This window comes from Hyaena hyaena, unplaced genomic scaffold (assembly GCF_003009895.1).
Source record: "Hyaena hyaena isolate Hyena2069 unplaced genomic scaffold, ASM300989v1 scaffold_2320, whole genome shotgun sequence".
NCBI classification, from domain to species: domain Eukaryota; kingdom Metazoa; phylum Chordata; class Mammalia; order Carnivora; family Hyaenidae; genus Hyaena; species Hyaena hyaena.
Window position 1 is genome coordinate 1 of NW_024082955.1, and position 7,213 is coordinate 7,213.

The following is a 7,213-nucleotide window of genomic DNA, read 5'->3' on the forward strand; positions in this document are numbered from 1 at the left end:
GATCAGATGGCCCGACTACTGTCAGTGGCCACAGAGCCTGTAATTGCAGATTCAGGAGATTGTTGACAAGGTCATCGAGTCCTAGGGAAACTATTTAAAATTCAATCAAATGTGTTGAGCCTTGAGTCCTATCCTTTTTAGAAACTTCTTGGTCAAGCTCCATTGCATATGATGGTGGTGATAAAGTGGACCAACTGCCTTTGCGTTTCAATCAGTTGATCCCATGGGCTTCCCCATTAGTTCGAGGGTTCCAGGATAAGGATGATCTACATCCACACGATGGCATCTGGCAAGAGAGTGAAGGCAGAGAATGCTGCTCTGTCCTGCAGTTACGATAAGCCAGAGGGGCCAGGTTGGGCTTTGCCATGTAGCAAAGAGATCTTAGTATCTGTGCCCAGTTTTTATGGTGGTCCTTCCATGATCCAAGGCATCATCGGTAGCTGGGTATGGATAGTCACAGGCTCATGGCCTATTTTCAGGACAGCCAGTGTGTGGCCACTGATTGCCCTTCTTAAGGAATTTAGCATGGGGTCAAGTGCTTGCATCAGAAGATCACAGACTCACAGATGGTCCAGAGACTCCCAGCAGAACAAAAAAAAAAAAAAAAAGTATTCTATAGCTTCTACAGTGAAAGGACCTCCTGGGGGGTGGGGGCACTAATAGGAATACCTGTTGTATCACAGTTTGGACAGATTCTAGGCCCTTGTATTGGAGGGCACTCCATTCAATGTGGGCTTATCCAGCATAAATAGGCTTAAGTGAAATTTTTATTTTTTATTTTTATCTATTTACTTATGTATCTATTTTAATAGCAATAATGAATATGGTTTTTTAAGTTTATTTTGAGAGAGAGCGCGAGAGTGAGTGTACATGTACATGCATAGGGGAGGGACAGAGAGAGGGAGAAAGAGAATCCCAAGCAGGCTCCATCTGTCAGTGTGGAGCCCACGCAAGGCTCAGTCTCATGAAGCATGAGATCATAACCTGAGCCGAAATCAAGAGTCAGATGATTAACCGACTGAGCCACCCAGATGCCCCTCAAGTGAAATCTTAAAATGAGGAATATGCTGTCTCCAGAAACCAAAAATGACTAAAAGATGTTGCAGGGTTGGGTTTTTTGTTTGTTTGTTTGTTTGTTTGTTTGTTTTTTATGTTGTGGGTGCTGAGGTGTGGTTGCTAGTATATTAACCATGACTCCAATGGGGTTAAAAATGGGATTAAGGCTCAACTTTCTATCAGTGCCTCACATTGCACTAATAAAAATGTATTTTCTTGTCTGAGGACCCACATGTACCTCTCAGCCACCAGTGACACTGTAGACGAGGGTGAAGTTTGATGTGTCTGTAGGCTATGGAATGTCATGGTCTTGTCCTTGACTTGAGGTAATGACTCCCTCAGCACCATCAGTATCACCAGCACCAGCTGGTGCTTCACTGCCTAGACTGGTACCTGCCTGGGTCACAGGCAGACTTCAAGATCCCCAGTCCCCATCACTGGAATTGAGCTCATGCATGGCTTCAAGGGTAGTTTCCTACCTCTCTGGGAATATGACACATGCTGAGTGGTTCCAGTTAAGTTTCTCAATGGCAGATGCTGGCAGAACTTTCAGGGACACGGATAGAATGTTCTCTCTAGTGAACACGAATAACTACATCACCAAAGATGTGACCATCAGCCATGGTGTGTAGACTAGCTTAAGACTCAGGAGCCCTGTGTCTTCTGATACTGTGAGGATCATGAGCCTTGTCTTAGCCCAAGCCCTCTTCTTTGGAAATGGGAGGGAGGAGTGGAACAGTGCCACTTGGGTGGTGAACTTTGCAAGACTGAATATATCTCCACCTGAGACTGTTTAAATCAGAGAGTTGACTGAGATGGGGACAGTGATAAATGCTGTCCCCCGAGCACTCCCTAGATGCTCGATATGGTTCTGAGTGTGTTACTACTACCATGTCCGTTCATCCTCACAGACTCCTAAGGGAGGAAGTCTGGTTGTCATCCCCACTTTCAAAGGGGGGAACCTGTGGATCAGAGAAGCTAAAGGACTTGCCCAAGGTCACACTAACTTGGACCTTGAGCTCATGCTCCTAACCACCTCACGCAGCAGCAGTTTACTGCTGTGGCAAATATTAGTCCTCCTCACAACTATTACCCAGCGTGGTTGAGGCTCCTCAAGTCAATTCACTTTGTGACGGCAGATGTAAGATTAGCTAGCTGTGTTTTCCCCAGACCACAGGAGCTATTTTGAGTAGCCATGATGAGGTTTTGGGGTGATGATGGGGGTCCGGAGCTGACGGCCAAGAAAGAATTCTTGAAGACGTCTTTTGTGCAAAAAGGTGATTTCATTAAAGCATGGGGACAGGACCCATGGGCAGGAGGAGCTGCGCTGGGGTTGTGAAAAATGGCTGGTTTTATACTATGGAGTTGGGGGAGGTAAAGTCAAAGGAGAAGCCTCCAGAAGGACTTTGATATGCTCAAGAGGACTCAAAGACACCAGAGGCTTGGCTATTGTCAAGTCAAGGCTGTTTTCCCTCTAGTAAGGCATTAACATTAGAATGGTAGGGGGTTCCTGGAGAAATGTCATACTCTGTATTTGCCTCAAGTATTTGTCAATGGGCTGCAGGTTACAATGAAATTAATTTCACCTGCCATTCCCTTCTTGCCTTTGTTCCCCACATCACTAAGGGAGTGGGGTGGGTGATGTCGGAGCTCCAGGAAACTGAGTGTACAGGTTTCTGGAGATTAGGCTATTGATAAGATTGCCCTTTTTCTTGTCATTTCCTAAGATATTTGTCAACTGATGGAGACTCAGGTCCTGTATGACTGTGATCTCTATCAGTTAGCCATTTGTTTTTTTTTTTTCCTTTCCTTTGTCCTTGGGCAGCCAGGAGTGCCTGAGGGATATCACACATATCCCCACCTGGCGGGGAAGGGGGAACATGTGTGCTAGCTTGTGCTTCGCCCTCAGCCTGCCTTATGGTCCCTCATCAGCCACATATCCTCCTGCAGTAACAACTGGTGTGGAAGAGAGAGCAAAGGAGGGGAAAAAATTCCCTTTCCCTTTTCCACCTCTACTTCTCTCTAAGTCTCAGGACCTGATTGGTTAAGCACCAAGAGGAGTCATGGTGACTCATAATGGTTCTCAGAGCTTTGTGATCATGGCAACATATGAACACCAGCTCACACCACCTGGTTTACTTGTAGTTCATGGCCAAAGACGGTGAGTGGGTGAGAGGTGCTGGGAGAGGGGGCAGCTAATTACATATATTGAGGGGGTATCATCTCTATATCTGCTCCCCGAACACTCAGCTATCTTGTCTTAGAGCCCTTTGCTGGATGATGTAATCCCTCCATTCAAACTTTCCCTGGGGGGATCACGGAAAGTGTACTAATGGTGTTCGTTGCATTTCAACAGGTCCACTGGGCAATGGTCAATGACTCTGGCCTCAAGATAAGATCACCCAGTGACAACAGCAAGGGAACTCAGTCCCAGGTAGGATTCTCTACTCTTCCCCGAGCTCTGGATCCAGGCTTGGCCATGACTCTTGGGTGCCCGCCTTTTAAATCCCAGCTCACGTGGGGCTCCTGGGTGGCTTAGTCGGTTAAGCGTAGGACTTTCGCTTAGGTCATGATCTCGCGGTTTGTGGGTTCGAGCCCCGCGTTGAGCTCTGTGCTGACTGCCAGCTCAGAGCCTGGAGCCTGTTTCAGAGTCTGTGACTCCCTCTCTGTCTGACCCTCCCCTGCTCACGCTGTCTCTCTCTCTCTCCTAGAAATAAATAAAACATTAAAAAAAATTTTAAATCCCAGCTCACGTAAATGACATGTTTAACTGCAATGATTTCAGCCGAGTAGTCATACAGCGATATCGTTAACATTAAAGTGTGACCCGTGTGGGTACTGTCTAGAGACGGATGTGGATTTTCACAGGATGTTGGAGGTCTAGTGGCGAGGACGGGGTTTTGTGTTAGCTATAGTGCTCCTCTCCTGAGGAACAGAAAGTACTATCGTATCATGAGATATGATTTGCCCCCACTCAGTCTTCTGAAACAACGGAGGAAATTGAGGCACAGATGCCTGTAAGAGGGACCCAGTCACACATTGCTTTTCTTGAGTGGCAGGAAATGCTCAGCCATCTGGGTTTCTCCCTTTTCCGGATAGAACCATCTAAAGCCACAAAGACACTGTGTTCCATGACCAAAAGAAGGATGAGAACTGTTTGCTTGACTTCCACAAGGATCAAGGGGAAGAATCCTGAATGGGTAGATGGATGGGGCTCTGAAACCAGACAGGTTGGGTTCATATCCTGGTTGTGACATATACTAGCTCTGTGATCTTGGGCCCATTACATACCTTTCCTGTGCCTCGGTTCCCTGACCTGGATAAATGGGTGTGACTGTGGCACCCACCGTAGCTGTGAGAAGTTAAATGAGCTGTTGTATGTAAAGCTCTTGGGGAGGTACCTAGAAGGCAGATACCCTGAGCCCACTGTAATTTGTCAGAGACCAGAGAGTGGGCGGCAGCGCCTCCTTTTTCCCTCCTGAGTGAGAACCTCTTAAAGTCACCGGCAAGGGTGGAGAATCTTTCCTGGCCAAGTTGGCTCTCTTGCCTTGAACTCCACTTACAGATTGGCTCACTGTTCCTTTGATTTGGGTTCTGGTGCCTTTCTTCTGAGCTTCAGTGCCCTTCCCTGGGAGGAAACAGGCTGAGCTAATGAGAGGGGGTCAACTCACTTTGGTGTTTGCACCTCTCTCTGTCTCTACTTTATGCTTCTGAGGAATCTTGTTTTACTTAAAGAACTTTCCAGAATTTGCTTCCACATATTTTTGCATTCTTGTTGGAAAGAAATACAAGAATTACATTTATAGAGATCACATGACCCCTTCCTTTCCTATCCTCTACCGTCTCACACCCCATACCAGAAGATCTGGCATATGCAGTTTGCTATAAACTTTTTAGATCTTATCCTTTGCGTTTATGTTTATAGATGACTCTGTGAAGGAAAGACGGAGGGGATAAAATACACATTGTTTTTCAAGTTTCTTTCTTCAATTACCACTTCTAGGAAATCATTTCCATGTTGGTACATAGAGGATCCCTTTTACCCTTTTCAAGAGCTAAATTTTATTTCATGTTATTGAGATATTAGAGCTTCTTTACAGAAGGAAATTTGAAAAATTGCCTTTGTTTCAAGTCAGTGTCTCTGGAATAGCCAAGTCATTCATCTAGATGTTTTACAGAACTGTAAGATTAGGTACAAACTAAAGACATAAGATGTTGTATATTTCTCCAAGAATAAAATGTGAAATAATATATCCAGTTCGCACTAGCCAAAAAACACATGTGAACTTCATTATTTATTTACTTATTATGTTTCATAGGTTTTTAAATGTTTATTTTACTTTGAGGGAGAGAGAGAGAGCATGAGCATAGGAAGGGGCGGAGAGAGGGGGAGAGAGAGAATTCCTAAGCAGGCTCCATGCTGCCAGTGCAGAGCCTGACGTGGGGCTCGATCCCATGAACCATAAGATCATGACCTGAGGGATAGAACTCTGCTTCAGGCTCTGCACTGGCAGTGAGGAGCCTGCCTGGGATTCTCTCTCTCACTCTCTCCGCCCCTCACCATTCTCTTTCTCTCTCTCTCTCTCAAAAAAAAATAAATAAACATTTAAACAAAATAGAGGGAAATATGCATGAAACTGTTTTATGAGCCAACTGTTTTGATGCTAAAAATACCATTTCTTGCTGGATAGGAAAATTCATTATTGTGATCCTATAAATTATCTCCCAAATAAAGCTATCAATTCAGTGCAAGCACAGTCATGAACAGGATTTTGCCATGAGATAAGATGAGCTAATTATTCAATTAAATGGAAGAGAACCTATGTGGGAGTAGCCATTATGGTGAGCTTGCCACATAAGATATGAAAATCTACACTACACACTTAGTAATTAAAACAGGAACTGAAACTATGTCAGCGGAGCAGATCAGAGATTCTAGACACAGAACTGTGTGCGTAACAGAATGGAAAAAATGATAACGCTGGCATTTGAAAACCCAGGTTTCTACAAAGCAACATCCTCTGATTCTTTTGGAAGCAAGTGTATGTGGTGGGGAGCTGGTAGGGAAGAGGCCTCTGGGGCCATGGGTTCAACTGAGTTCCATCATCTTTTTCAGGCTCCTTCAGTTGTGCTCCTTCCAAAGCCATCTGTAGCATTAACCAGCCATGGAGAAAGGACACTCTGAAGTCAGCCCCAGCACGCCCATACCGAGCATCAAGAGGAAGGCGGACGAATACATAAAACCCAAACAGGCCTCCAAAAATGTGCTGAGCTTTCTACTTGGTAGGCAACTAGGCAGCCACAGAAATGACCTGAATCTGTCTAAGTGGTTGTGGATGCTGACCCGAGCCACACCAGGGTGGCAGTGGCCCCTGCCAAAAAATCACATAACTTACCTGCTTATGCCTACCCACAATGTTGGAAAAGGCAAAAAGAATGGTTTAGAATGACACACTGCTGCCTTGTTTCAGCTGTTAAAATAAAAGCTGAATTTTCACTCCAGCGGTTGGATACGTTCTTATGCCCAAGCAGGGTTCTTGGGTTGGTTACACTGGACAGGGCCTTGCATTCAACGGAATGGAATGGGACCACGGGTAACGTTGTGTGCAGGAGCTCTCACATACGGGCGGGTGGTGGGATCACACTGCATGTCACATCCCTCCCACCGTTAACCTGGAACAAAAGTAAGGGGACAGTGATGTAGAAGCAGGTCCCTCCAGGAACCGAGATTCCTCTCCCTGGCATTTGTGGAGATGCCCACCGTGTTCCCCTGGAAAACTTAGCTGCTACCCTGGTGAAAGACATTGTTTAGGAACAGGCCTCGAGTTGGTTGGGAAATTTAGGATACCCCTGTTTTTATTCTGACGCTCACGAGAATATCATTGAGACACTACCACATTGTATCTTTGATGGGTCCATTTCATCTAAAAGTATCAGAGCACAAGGCATTATACTATGGGACCATCGTACTGAAACAGCACCCCAACCGGTCTAAAGGGTTGACTCCAACCTAAAGGGTTGACTTGCTTTAAGCTCACGCACTTCTTGCTTACTGACCTGAGTCCCTTGGTCTGTAGTGGAACTAACCTGCTTTCCTTGAGATTCACAGACCACTTGCCTTGAGGAGTGAAGGACCAGACTTTCCCAGAAGATAAGG

At 45.6% G+C, this 7,213-nt stretch overlaps 1 long non-coding RNA gene across 1 annotated transcript; it reads left to right on the plus strand.

The window, feature by feature from the left end:
* Positions 1–3,164: 3,164 nt before the first annotated feature.
* On the plus strand, positions 3,165–6,553 carry LOC120227432. The gene is made up of 3 exons (XR_005527253.1): positions 3,165–3,217; positions 3,413–3,490; positions 6,173–6,553. It is a non-coding gene; the product is annotated as an uncharacterized LOC120227432 (long non-coding RNA).
* Positions 6,554–7,213: the final 660 nt, after the last annotated feature.